The sequence below is a fragment of the Papaver somniferum genome, unplaced genomic scaffold (assembly GCF_003573695.1).
Source record: "Papaver somniferum cultivar HN1 unplaced genomic scaffold, ASM357369v1 unplaced-scaffold_32, whole genome shotgun sequence".
NCBI lineage: Eukaryota > Viridiplantae > Streptophyta > Magnoliopsida > Ranunculales > Papaveraceae > Papaver > Papaver somniferum.
The window spans coordinates 3,377,672-3,392,923 of record NW_020643262.1 but is presented as its reverse complement, the minus strand read 5'-3'; positions in this window follow the sequence as shown (position 1 = coordinate 3,392,923).

The following is a 15,252-nucleotide window of genomic DNA, read 5'->3' as shown; positions in this document are numbered from 1 at the left end:
TCAAGAATCGTTTCTGATCACAACTCTGATAGATCTCAAGATGAAGTAAGTCTCTTTGCGATCGATGATTCAGATTCTACCAAATGGTTTCCCACAGATTGTATGCATGAAACTGTGCATGGGTTTGAAGAACTCATAGGAAATTTCTTTTCTTTGATACAAGATCGAGACAGTCTGAAAGATAGAATGAAAGAAGCAAAAAGTGAGCTAGCCGATTTGAAGCTTCAAATTGAAAATCTTGGAAAATAGAAAGTGGTTGCCAACAAAATCCTTGATACATACTTTAACAGTGTGAATACTGATGAAACTTCAGTTAACAACAAGAGCACCACTATAGATTAAGTTATATGCTGTAATACTTAATACGGAAAAATAGACACCAATTTTTGATTTCTTTCAATGATTGTATTAGGTCTATTATGAATAAAATTATTTGATTTATACTTCTTCTTGTGATAGTTTTTGATTTACATAGCATGTGCTTGAATGCTTTATTTTTGCTATGTATGTTTATGGAATGTTTGATTTCGGTTTTACTACCTTGATATTCGATCTCATAATGTTGTGAACCCTTATGGTTTGGGTGACTTTTTGATTTAGAAGGATTAAGTTCTACCCATGTTGGTAGGCTTTATCAAAGGATCATGAGGGGTTCTGATAGAAACAATATGTGAAAAAGTCACAATATGTTGAATCCGTTTTGGTTTAGCATAAAAGCATATGTGTTTCGGGGGTTTTCAACTTTTGCTTGCAATAGTTAAAAACCGGTTTTCAACTTTTCTCTGGTAAAGGTTGGTTGTTGTTATTCTTTTGTTTTGCATAAGGATAACAATATAATGATATTTCGATATCAATTCTCCCTGGAAGAAGATGCAAACATATTGGAGAAGAGGATGCGAAATTTGAGGTCACAATCTTGTTCGTTACTTGTTTTCCTGTTTAAGAAAAGCCTGATTTTATTTTATATATTTGTTGCTTTTGCTTAACAAAATTTCGTTACAATTGATGTTTTATTCCATTATGTGTGTGTGATTCAATTGGTTCTGGTTAAGAAAAACTATTGTTATCTTGCTTTATTGTGTGGTATCAATTGTTTAGGCTTACAAAATTTCGGTGCAATTGCGGTGCTTTAATGCTTATTTGGTTTGTATGAATTTTTTATGGCTTAACGAAAGAAAAGGTATACGGGATGAATTATTTAGTCCAATTCGATTCCGGATAAGAGAAACTGAGTTTATTTTGATCTTAGTTAGACTTATCAAAGTGGAGGTTTCGGTTATTCAAGTCTAATCGAATGCCTTAACAAGAAATGCTAGTTAACTAACCTAGTATTTGTCTTGTTTAAAAGTGAAAGGTACAAGTTATATGGATAATTAGAACCTGGTGAGAAAAATAGAGTTGCCTTTATTTTGGTATTATCGAACAAAGCAGTTGTATTTGTACAATCGTTTTAGCAAAGGAACTAAGGTGCTTAGTTCATTTTTGGTTTTCTAAACTAAATTGGGAAAATTGCTTCGGGCAATTGTTTCCTTGGTAACATATCAAAACAAATTACTTTGTAGTTTCGGTTTTGATATTGGTTATCATAAATGGTGTGTGGAACCCTCGTGTTTAACTCTATAGGTTGCAAGTCTTTTGAGATTTGTAAGATCCTTTCGGTTTGTCCTTTATTTTTTCGTTTATTTGTCATTTTGTGACAAAAAGGGGGAGAAATATATGGAGTAAACAAGTGATACTGGTATTGATTTTATATTGACTGGTATCACTAAGGGAAAGGACATTGGTGCTTAAACGTTTATTTAACTAAAGAGGAAAATCATAGACTAAGGGGGAGTAGCATATCACATTAATTGGTATAACAAAGACGTGCGGATTGAAAATCTACCTATCTCACCTTTAGGGTGAGTATTAGATTTGTTATTATAATGTCAGTAGCGGCATTTAAGGATTGAATGCATACAGGTTATTGTGCTATTGAATTCGGGAATCAAACGTATGTGTAATGAATTCTTGTAATTTGTTTATCCATATGATGTAAGAGTTTTGTCACTAAAAAATTGACAAAGGGGAGATTGTTAGAGCATAGCTCGGTTGAACCCACCAAGCGTTGGTATGTCAAGTTTGGTTGTCATATTTTAGTGAATCAAAACTCATTTTAAGAGTCGCTTGATTATGTACTAGAGTCAACTTCATGTAGGTTAGCTTGAAAGTATTAGGATAAAAGACATTACAAGTATTGCGAAGACTTGAAGAAGTGAAGAAGTAAGAAACTACAACGACAACATCATCCTTCCACTTGAGGTTAGTGATATTTGACTTGAACTGTTTCATTCCCTGACGTGTCTTTCAAGTCGTGCATATTGAAAACAAAACTATGAATCATGAACACTCTAAATAGACATAGTATTAAGGAATATGATACAAGGTTTATTTCTTAACCATTAAACTTTGTAGATAAGACAGAGACATAATCGTTTGAATGTTATTGTGATTATGCATGGGTATGAGGTGAGGATTTTATCCTAGGAAACAATGTTTTACATGTGTTTTAAGGAAGTAGATTCATGAACAACTAATATGTGTGAACAACTAATATGTGTGATTAGTATAACCGCTCATGACTTGTTTGTGTTCTTGGTAAAACTATTCACAAAGGCCTGACTTTTGTATTGGTATGACTTTTATTAGTGAAACCGATCTTAAGTAATCACTTGAGATGGTATGATCGAATTTGTAATTTTGTGTATGACCAACTCTGGGTAAAGGGGAACCTATCCTAGTAAGAGGTGCAACACATCACAAAGTGGAATCGATCCTTGTATGAGGTGCAGCAAGTTTTTAGCAGAAAGTGGGAACCGATCCTAGTACCTAGTCAACCGAATTTTGGAAAGCTAGTGTGACTATGCACAATAATCACATGGAGGTAGAACCGAAACTTGTTTTGGTAGAACCGTTAAACCCATGATTTGTGATTGAGTGTTCTTGATCAATCACATAGTTCTTGAAAGTCAGATGAACCAATTCTAAACTTGTTTGGAAGTGTGGCAAATCGGTTTCAAGGTTGTAAGTATGAAAGAGGACTTACAAAGTAAGGATGTCGACATACTTTGAACACGTGCAATAATGTTTATTTTTTATTGCTCAAAGTTATTCCTTAATAGCTAAAGGAAGAAAATCCCAGGATCGAAACATAAATAAGTTGAGAATATTTTAATTAAGGTTTTAATTTTATGTTAGGAAAATGAGAATTAGTAATGTTCATTTACTAGTTAAAGATTTTCCAAAGAGATTTTCGGTCAATATTTTGGAGAGCATTTCTAGGAATTATGGAAACCGAATCTGGAATATATTGCATATCTTGAGAATATTTTCGGTTTTGGAAATTCCTTGGTGTACAAACTTCCTTGTCTATAAATACTTGAAGTTTACATTTCTGGCAAACTAATCCTTCGTGACAGCAAACTTCCTCGGTTAAGTTGTTACTGGTGAAGCCGCCTATTCGGAGAGGAGAGTAACCTAATTAGGCGAAATCTCTTACGGCCGCTCAGTTTAAAGTCTTCTTTGGGATTGAGAAGGTCTATTAGTACCATTGGTAGGAAACTAGATAATTGCGGTTTATCTTTTGTTTTGATTGATTTGATTGACTAACGGTGGTTGAACTTTGATTGCACCTATCTTGTTTATTCTTGAAAATGTTCTCTTCTGATATAAGATTCACTCAAACTAGATCGAAGTTTCGATAAGGATCTTTAGACTGTTTGTAGTTCTAAAGACGATCTTATGATAATCCATTGTTAACAGACTCCGTTCTGTGCGTGATTGATCACAAGAGATTCAAGTTGTTGTGTCCAGGTGTTTATTGAAGATCTAAGAAGATTTGAAGACAAAAAGATATTGAAGATTTCTGATTTGGGATTCATAATCTTTGGTGTGCACAATACTTGTTTCGGTATAGAGGATCCAACTATGATTGGTTTATCCTAGTGGTAGATTATATTGATTAGTTATTTAGATCGGCATCAATACAATTCTTTGTGATTAAAACTATTGATTTCAAAATCTTAACGATTACTTCGATAATTGAAAATAAGATAGATCTAAGAACCTGACGAAGGAGTTTATTGAGATAAACAGAAGAGCCTTTGTCGAACTCATATCACTTGGTTGAAGAGAGTTTCTACCAAATAGATTCATTGTTCCTTTACTGTTTGGAATACGAACCAAAGGAATTGTTCAAGTACGTGACTTATTCATAAGTTGGAGGCGTGGGAATACAGACGGAACTAGGTGAACTATAGGTTTAGTTGCTTGGTCTCAACTATACGAAGTTGGTTTAATTTTGTACAGCGGCTTAAACCTGAGAGTATTTAATTCTGGACAAGGTCCCGGGGTTTTTCTGCATTTGCGGTTTTCTCGTTAAAAAAAATATTGTGTGTCATTTACTTTTATTTTCCGCAATTATAATTGTTGTTATTATAATTTAAAGTAAATTACACAAATGTTAATTCATATTTACTTGATAGTAATCTTATTGTGTTTGGTTAAGTCCGAACCTCTTATCAAGTAAACATACTTCGTTGTTGTATTGTCTCGATCTCGTATCCATAGACGATCACACGAAGTGTGAACCGATTAGTTGCATTATCTCGACTCAGTCCATAGACAATCACTTTCGGAGTAAGGACTTATAGGTAGAAAAAGTTTTAGCTTGAGGTATATTTGGGTACCCTCGCATTTTCAAACAGAGATATTAAACTCTTTGATATACTTTACTCTAGATTGAGTCTGACTGTCTAGTTGATTCTCTAGAAAGTGTGTTGGAGTAGGTTCTCTCAGATTGCCAAACGAATTGTTGGGTGTGGTTGTTAGACCCCCCGCATTTTCAATTGGTATCAGAGCAGGCAAAAACATTAAATACCTTATAAGTCTGTGTTTATAGCGATCTGATATGGATAGAAGTGTTATCTCTATAAACGTACCACCAGTCTTCGATGGCTCAAATTACTTGTAGTGGAAAATTGTTATGTGTGCCTTTCTTCAAGCGCGTAATTTTCAATCATGGGTTTATGTAGTTAATGGATATGATGCTCCTGTTGTGAATAGGAAATGCGACCGTTCCAAAGGATATTGGTGCATATGACGCTGCCGAGATACTTGCTGCAAAGAAAAGCTTCGACGGGTTGAATGCCATCATACATGCCATTACCCCATATCCTCAGCACCATGTGACTACGTGCACTCTGTCTAAAGATGCTTAGGATATCTTAGAAACCGTATTTGAAGGGAATACCAGTGAAAAGGAAGCTAGGCTTCAAAACCTAAATTCCGATTGGGAAAACCTTCGTATGGCAGATGAAGATTCATTTGACGAGTTTAATCACTAAGTGTCTGAAATCTTTAATACATTTTTTGCATTGGGTAAGACTATTTCTGAAAAGGACATTGTGACGAAAATTCTTAGATCGCTGCCATCTAGATACGATTCTAAGAAGCATGCCATCGTTGAGGGAAATAACCTTGATACTCTTTCCAGAAGCACTCTTATTGGAAAGATTAAATTACTTGATCTTGATCAGAATACAGTCAGAGCCTCTGCATTCAACGTTGTGACCATTACAAGTGAAGCTTCTAACTTGTCATGGGCTGATGAATGTTGTTCTAATTCAGTTAATCATCTTTCACCGATTACACAAAAGATCAAGGATATGGTGAAGAAAATCAAAAAATCCGAGAGATCATCTTCACTCTCTTTTGCTCCTGATGATTCAGGTCAAGAAAAAATATCTCAGTGTCTCAACATCTTACATACGGATAAAGTGTGTATGGAAATTGCTGGATTTATAAAAAATGTTCCAGGTAACTTAAATTCCGGTTCTGAATGGTAGTCTGACACTGAAATCCTAGAATTTCTGGAAAAAGTTGAATAAACTGAATCATCACTACAGGTGAAAACTCTTAAGATCGACTGTCTTAATGATGAATTTACCAGGACCCTATTTCTAAAAGAAAAAAAGATCAATTCTCTCAAGTGTGACCTGCAAAGGTTGTCAGGAAGCTTAGACAAAATTTCAGCAATGTTATTTGGTCAAAAGGCTTTTGGAAGCACACAAGGTTTAAGGTTCAAAAGTAAGTTTGTAAGCACAACAAACTCGGTTGTTCCAACCGGTTCTGGTTCAATCAATCTTGAGCATTGCGATAAACAAGTGTCATCTTCACAAAGCAAACCTTCTCTGCTCTGCTCTTTTTGTGGAAGTGCAAGTCATATCCACAGTAAGTGTTGGAGATTCAAAAGGAACTGTAAAAGAATTACCAAACTTCAAAATGACATGCAAAAGATGAATCTGACTCTGGAGAAGCAGTCAGAGACGCCTGGGTACAAGAAGAAATCCAAAAGAATCAGAGTTAGACGAGGTAAGTCCGTTTACTCAACAAACATTGAAATTTCACCTTGTGACACAAGATGTGAACATTTTGTTCACTCATTTACTATCTAAACCATAGTAATGAACTGTATCCTTATTTTGAACTTGAAAAATAAGGATTACTTCAAGGTTGTTCAAGTCATGTAAATCTTTTGTTGGTTTTTCTGTTCCATATTGAGCAAGTAAATATCTTATTGTTAAGATTGGTAATGGATCATGAACCGTGGAGACTTTTTCAAAGTCCTTTAGGGTTTTGCTATTCTGGAGTCTATTTATGTTCACTTGTGAACTTCATTGTTCTTTACCTTCTTTCTTTTCTAAAAGATACAGTATCATGGCCCCTATAACTAGAGGTACCACGAAAAGAGATGTTGTAGAAACAGTCAATGTGTATGTGTGTGAAGGAATTCCTTCTTCAAGGAAAATGAAGGCAAAGAACACGACTGATGATCCAGGTTCTTCCTCTAACTGCCTATTGTATGTTTTTCATTCTGATAATAACTTTAGGACTATGGTGAAGGATTTCATCAGGAAAAGAAATGATTTAAAATCTCGAATCATTTGATCTATAAGAGATATCTCTCACTATAAACAAATGTTGTCTCTAACAAAGAACACTTTGCGTGAACTGAAAAGAGAACTTAGTGAGTTAACTGATACTTCTGAAGATTTGGAGGAATTGAATGATCCCATTATCAATGGCTTTTTCAATAATGAGAAGGAATTCTCTGTATATGCCCTGAGAAATCTCTACAATGTCTAGTAAATCTTCTTATGAGAATTTATTTCTTGTGTTTTTAGAAGAATAACTAGGGTTTGGAGTATCCTTTATTGTGATTTGATGTTTTTTCAAAGTTGTTGTAGTAATAAGATTCGTTCAAGACTTGTGAAAGCATATTTTAGACTTAATTTTAAATAAAAAATATAGGAAACTTAAATAAAAGTGATATGAAAAATATGGAGAATACTGGGGCTATGGATTCCACTAATTACCAATATCAAAGTGATTTATATTCTCTAATTATAATTATGCAAATCCTTCATTCAAATTTATTCTTAATATTGCAAAAGTTGATTTTTTAGAAATAACAATTGTAAATCGAAAGTATGGGACATCAAAACCTAGGCTAGCATGCTCCATCAATTGAAATGACAATTGTTTAACAAAAACCATTTTATCTATTTATTTATCAAGGCAAATAATCATATAATAATTGCATAAATTAAATAAAATAGAGATTACCACATTTCATTGGCGAAATAGCTTCCTCCGTCGCCCCAGAGGATGGGTTTAGCTCATCATTGTGTAAACTTGCTCAAAATATTGATTCATGCTCAAAATTTGTTTACAAAGATGAAATGGAGAGAAAATAATGAAAATCGGGTGTTTTCAACGTTTATAATTGTTGCAAAACACTGTTACAAAGAACGATAAAAAAGAACTGTTGTTGTTGTATCTCTGCGACCCTCGTGTGGCTGTCGTTGTCACTGTTGATAAACGACTGCCTCTGGTGGTCTTTTGTTCTTCGTGTTCTTGGTGCAGCAGCAGAAACAGAGTTCTGAAAATTCTTGATTCACGCCTCCTGAGCTCTCCTCTCGACCCCAAACTCTCTGTCATTCTATTCTGCAACACCAGAACCCTTTATATATCTAGTAGCACCAAGAAATCTCGCTATAACTCAAGATAATTCTCTCTTAACTCGGCCTTGATGAAAAATATTCTGAGAACATTTTCTTCCCTGATTTAGCTTCTCACGCTATTTCCCGCGCCAAATTACTCTCAACGCATCCAGTCATTGTCCAGAAGTGTTCCAACATGCAACAGCGACGCGAAAATCTCTTGGTCACTCAATCAGGACTCGGAATGGAAAACCAACCCGTGAAGCTCTAATTTCATATCTTGGGTTATCTATCCAAATTTGATCGAAACAAACACCCATACCAGCTCTGTTAGGACATATCACAACTACCCATGGAGTTTCAGCGATTGAATCACACAAAAACTCCTCCAAACATTCGATCGAAATTCTGCCAGTGAAGTGAATATTTTTCCCGCCATTTTTTATTTTTGAAATGTTGAAAATGAAGTGCCCCTATCCTTTTCTGGGGTGCGAATAGCAGACGGGTGCTGAGGACAAATTTGGGTGCTGAGGATGAATTTGGCCTACGCATAACCTTGGGTGTCCCTTAGCCAAATCTGGGGTCCGTAAGCAAATGTCCTCCAGGGGTCCAAATAGCACTTTTTGAGCAACTTTTTCCACACAAGTGTATTTCTCCAAAAACACCTACACAAACATAAAAACACCATAATAAGTACAAAATCAAGCACTAGCAATAGAGACACTGAGGACAATTCAGGCACAAAAATGTGTCTATCATGAGTACACATAGTTATGTCCAACGTTTTCATCTTCATGTTTTTAGATGTATTTATTTAAATTCTAAGTTTTTTGGAAGATGATGTTTGCAATTTTAATCTTTATGATTTTATATATCGTAAATTGTTATGTGATATGTTGTTTACGTCCGTGAACCTGTGACTGTCTCATTCTTGTTCAAAATTTATCTTTATTATGTCGGTATGGAAGTATTGATAAAAGAAGAATGGACTTTTGACAATACAAAAGTTAAAAGCCTTTTATGTCATTATTTTGATAAAAGAAAGGATAAATTTTTTTTTTACAAAGTCTATTATATGTCATTATGCAAATAGTGATGAAAAATAGAATGAATCCTTGTTTATTCCGCAGTAATGGTCTTCTCCGATCCACATTCTTATGCATATACGGTGTTGCTCCTTAAGTTCTCTTATGTTGAGCATGGCCAATTGAATTGATCACTTTCTTGTGGTTAATTCAGTTGTATATTCCAATTGAACTAACCATGGGTTCTCTTGTGGTTATTTCAATTGAATATTTTGGATACAAATTCATGTTTTCATGTGATTTTTGGTTATATCCAAAGAAATCATTCTTTTCTTGTAAAATCAAGGTCGCCTTCGTTGTTCTTTCAGGAATGACATTTTATGGGGGAGAGTTCTTAATTGAACTTATGCTTAATTGCCAAATCTTTGTGGGGGAGTACGGTTGTGGAATATTATAGGGGTTATCTTGTATCTTTATAAAATCCTCGATGAATGCATTTAGCTTCGGCTTAATGATGGCATTTAAATAAGTTGGGATGTTATTCTCTTTTGGTTATGAAGTATCTCTATGAAAATTTCATGAGGGTCCCACTAGTTTTCATACCTTTGCCAATTTATATTGACAAAAAGGGGGATAATTAATGTGTAGTTTCATACTACAAATACATATGGTTTACAGATCATTATGTAAAGGGGAGTGGTTTTCATGTTGAGATGAAGTATTGACTAAGGGGGAGTGATATATATCACCATGGTATTGTTGTCAAAGTTGTGATACAATTGAACTTTGATGATGTGTAATAATACTATGACACTGTATAACATTGATTGAGAGCATTTGTTTTCTCATTGTTATCACTACGGATCTTCAACAACTATGATGTTGAGCTGAACACGTTTAGAATCATAGAGTACTTGTAGGTGACGAAGTTTTCGAGTCGTGTTGAATATGCCAAGGAGATCAAGCATTTGGATGAGAAACTACGAAGTCGTTTTTATTTTGTAATCCATTTGATCATTTTTAACTCAACTTGCGCAAGTATATCAGATATCGAGGTAAACTAGTAGGAGTAAATGCCAAAATAGTCTTAAAAATATTTAAACCGTGAAGTTCGTGGCTCTATCCCAGGTTGGGAAACTGGGAGAATAGGTTTTTAGGAGAATACCATAAACCCAACTTTTTGGCCTCCTAAAACCAAGGATGGATTAGCTATCCTTATCCCAGCCTTGGATAAGTGTAGACAAACACTTTTCAACCATTTTTTTGGTGATAACCCAACCTAGGTTGGGATATCCAAGTTCCCAAACACTACCTTAGATTTTTCGGAGCTCTTTAGATATTTTAGAGATTTTTAGAGTTTTCAGGATTTATTAGAGTTTTCAACGCTTTTTAGAGAACATTCAAAGTTGATCTTCACTATTGTAGGGATTTGTTATTATCATTCTTTAACGAATCTCCTAGCTTGTGATCCCAGTGCTACGGAGTATTATTAAATTTAACCTTTTCAAAGCTTTTTGGAGTCTTCCTGAGCTTTTTAGAATTTCTCAGAGCTCTTTCAGGGCTCTTTAGCGTTTTTAGGATTTTTAGGAAACATCCAAAGATAATCTTCATTATTGTAGAGAAATTTTATTAGTATCATTCTTTAAAAAGTATTAATTTAATTTCAGTTGGTTTTAACGAATCCCCTGACTAGAAGATACTAGTGCTACGAAATATAATTAACTTAAAGTTTTCAGAGCTTTTTATAGTTTTTTATAGCTCTTTAGATTTTTCAGAGCTATTTAGATATTTTAGGGCTTTTTAGAGTTTCAGGGTTTTTTAGAGTTTTCAAGGCTTTTTAGAGAACATTTAATGTTGATCTTCACTATTGTAGGGATTTGTTATTATTATTCTTTATCGAATCTCCTAGCTTATATATCCCAGTGCTATGGAGTATTATTACAATTAAGCTTTTCAAAGCTTTTTGGAGTCTTCCTGAGCTTTTTAGAGCTTCTTAGAGCTCTTTCAGGGCTCTTTAGTGTTTTTAGGAAACATCCAAAGATAATCTTCATTATTGTAGCGAATTTTGTTAGTATCATTCATTATAAATAATTAAGTTACTTTCAGTTGGCTATAACGAATCCCCTGGCTAGTAGATACTAGTGCTACGAAATATAATTAACTTAAAGCTTTTTCAGAGCTTTTTAGAGTTTTTCAGAGCCCTTTAGATTTTTCAGAGCTCTTTAGATATTTTAGGGATTTTTAGGGTTTTCAGGATTTTTTAGAGTTTTCAACGCTTTTTAGAGAACATTCAAACTTGATCTTCACTATCGTAGGGATTTGTTATTATCATTCTTTTACGAATCTCCTAGCTTGTAGATCCCAGTGCTAGGGACTATTATTAAATTTCAGCTTTTCAAAGCTTATTGGAGTCTTCCTTAGCTTTTCAGAGTTTCTCAGAGCTCTTTCAGGGCTCTTTAGTGTTTTTAGGAAACATCCAAAGATAATCTTCATTATTGTAGCGAATTTTGTTAGTATCATTCATTATAAATAATTAAGTTACTTTCAGTTGGCTATAACGAATCCCCTGGCTAGTAGATACTAGTGCTACGAAATATAATTAACTTAAAGCTTTTTCAGAGCTTTTTAGAGTTTTTCAGAGCCCTTTAGATTTTTCAGAGCTCTTTAGATATTTTAGGGATTTTTAGGGTTTTCAGGATTTTTTAGAGTTTTCAACGCTTTTTAGAGAACATTCAAACTTGATCTTCACTATCGTAGGGATTTGTTATTATCATTCTTTTACGAATCTCCTAGCTTGTAGATCCCAGTGCTAGGGACTATTATTAAATTTCAGCTTTTCAAAGCTTATTGGAGTCTTCCTTAGCTTTTCAGAGTTTCTCAGAGCTCTTTCAGGGCTCTTTAGTGTTTTTAGGAAACATCCAAAGATAATCTTCATTATTGTAGCGAATTTTGTTAGTATCATTCATTATAAATAATTAAGTTACTTTCAGTTGGCTATAACGAATCCCCTGGCTAGTAGATACTAGTGCTACGAAATATAATTAACTTAAAGCTTTTTTAGAGCTTTTTAGAGTTTTTCAGAGCTCTTTAGATTTTTCAGAGCTCTTTAGATATTATAGGTCTTTTTAGAGTTTTTAGTGTTTTTTAGAGTTTTAAAGGCTTTTTAGAGAACATTCAAAGTTGATCTTCACTATTGTGGGGATTTGTTATTATCATTCTTTAACGAATCTCCTAGCTTGTAGATCCCAGTGCTGCGGTGTATTATTAAATTTAAGCTTTTCAAAACTTATTGGTGTCTACCTGAGATTTTTAGAGTTTCTCAGAGCTCTTTCAGGGCTCTTTAGTGATTTTAGGGTTTTTAGGAAACATCCCACGATAATCTTCATTATTGTAGCGAATTTTGTTAGTATCATTCTTTATAAAGAATTAAGTTACTTATAGTAGGCTTTAACGAATCCCCTGGCTAGTAGATACTAGTGCTACGAAATATAATTAACTTAAAGCTTTTTCCGAGCTTTTAAGAGTTTTTCAGAGCTCTTTAGATTTTTCAGAGCTCTTTAGATATTTTAGGGCTTTTTAGAGTTTTCAGGGTTTTTTAAAGTTTTCAACGCTTTTTAGAGAACATTCAAAGCTGAGCTCCACTATTGTAGTGATTTGTTATTATCATTCTTTAACGAATCTCCTAGCTTGTAGATCTCAGTGCTACGGGGTATTATTAAATTTAAGCTTTTCAAAGCTTTTTGGAGTCTTCCTGAGCTTTTTAGAGTTTCTCAGAGCTCTTTCAAGGCCCTTTAATGTATTTAGGAAACATCCAGAGATAATCTTCATTATTGTAGCGAATTTTGTTAGTATCATTTATTATAAATAATTAAGTTATTTTCAGTTGGCTATAACGAATCCCTTGGCTAGTAGATACTAGTGCTACGATATATAATTAACTTAAATCTTTTTCAAAGCTTTTTAGAGTTTTTCAAAGCTCTTTAGTTTTTTCAGAGCTCATTAGATACTTTTGGTCTTTTTTAGAGTTTTTAGGGTTTTTTAGAGTTTTCAAGGCTTTTTAAAGAACATTCAAAGTTGATCTTCACTACTTTAGGGATTTGTTGTTATCATTCTTTAACGAATCTCCTAGCTTGTAGATCCCAGTGCTACGGAGTATTATTAAATTTAATCTTTTCAAAGCTTATTGGAGTCTTCTTGAGCTTTTTAATGTTTTTCAGAGCTCTTTCAGGGCTCTTTAGTGTTTTTAGGTTTTTAGGAAACATCCTAAGATAATCTTCATTATTGTAGGGTATTTTGTTAGTATCATTCATTATAAAGAATTAAGTTACTTTTAGTTGGCTTTAACGAATCCCCTGGCTAGTAGATACTAGTGCTACAAAATATAACTAACTTAAAGCTTTTTAGAGTTTTTCAGAGCTCTTTAGATATTTTAGGGCTTTTTAGAGTTTTCAGGGTTTTTTAGTTTTGAGGCTTTTTAGAGAACATTCAAAGTTGATCTTCACTATTGTAGGGATTTGTTATTATCATTCTTTAACGAATCTCCTAGCTTGTAGATCCCAGTGCTACGCAGTATTATTAAATTTAAGCTTTTTAAAGCTTGTTGGAGTCTTCCTGAGCTTTTTAGAGTTTCTCAGAGCTCTTTCAGGGCTCTTTAGTGTTTTTAGGGTTTTTAGGAAACATCCCAAGATAATATTCATTATTGTAGCGAATTTGTTAGTATCATTCACTATAAATAATTAAGTTACTTTCAGTTGGTTATAACGAATACCCTGGCTAGTAGATACTACTGCAACGAAATATAATGAACTTAAAGCTTTTTCAGAGCTTTTTAGAGTATTTCAGAGCCCTTTAGATTTTTCAGAGCTCTTTAGATATTTTAGGGATTTTTAGAGTTTTCAGGGTTTTTTAGAGTTTTCAAGGCTTTTTAGAGAACATTTAAAGTTGATCTTCACTACTGTAGGGATTTGTTATTATCATTCTTTAACGAATATCCTAGCCTGTAGATCCCAGTGTTGCGGAGTATTATTAAATTTAAGCTTTTCAAAACTTATTGGTGTCTTCCTGAGCTTTTTAGAGTTTCTCAGAACTCTTTCAGGGCTCTTTAGTGTTTTTAGGGTTTTTAGGAAACATCCCAAGATAATCTTCATTATTGTAGCGAATTTGTTAGTATCATTCTTTATAAAGAATTAAGTTACTTTTACTTGGCTTTAACGAAGCCCCTAGCTAGTAGATACTAGTGCTACGAAATATAATTAACTTAAAGCTTTTTCAGAGCTTTTTAGAGTTTTTCAAAGCTCTTTAGATTTTTCAGAGCTCTTTAGATATTTTAGGGATTTTTAGAGTTTTCAGGGTTTTTTAAAGTTTTCAATGCTTTTTAGAGAACATTCAAAGCTGAGCTTCACTATTGTAGTGATTTGTTATTATCATTCTTTAACGAATCTCCTAGCTTGTAGATCCCAGTGCTACGGGGTATTATTAAATTTAAGCTTTTCAAACCTTTTTGGAGTCTCCCTGAGCTTTTTAGAGTTTCTCAGAGCTCTTTCAGGGCTCTTTAATGTATTTAGGAAACATCCAGAGATAATCTTCATTATTGTAGCGAATTTTGTTAGTATCATTTATTATAAATAATTAAGTTACTTTCAGTTGGCTATAACGAATCCCTTGGCTAGTAGATACTAGTGCTACGAAATATAATTAACTTAAATCTTTTTCAAAGCTTTTTAGATTTTTTCAGAGCTCTTTAGCTTTTTCAGAGCTCATTAGATACTTTAGGTCTTTTTAGAGTTTTTAGGGTTTTTTAGAGTTTTCAAGGCTTTTTAAAGAACATTCAAAGTTGATCTTCACTACTTTAGGGATTTGTTGATATCATTCTTTAACGAATCTCCTAGCTTGTAGATCCCAGTGCTACGGAGTATTATTAAATTTAATCTTTTCAAAGCTTATTGGAGTCTTCCTGAGCTTTTTAGAGTTTTTCAGAGCTCTTTCAGGGCTCTTTAGTGTTTTTAAGTTTTTAGGAAACATCCTAAGATAATCTTCATTATTGTAGGGTATTTTGTTAGTATCATTCATTATAAAGAATTAAGTTACTTTTAGTTGGCTTTAACGAATCCCCTGGCTAGTAGATACTAATGCTACAAAATATAACTAACTTAAAGCTTTTTAGAGTTTTTCAGAGCTCTTTAGAT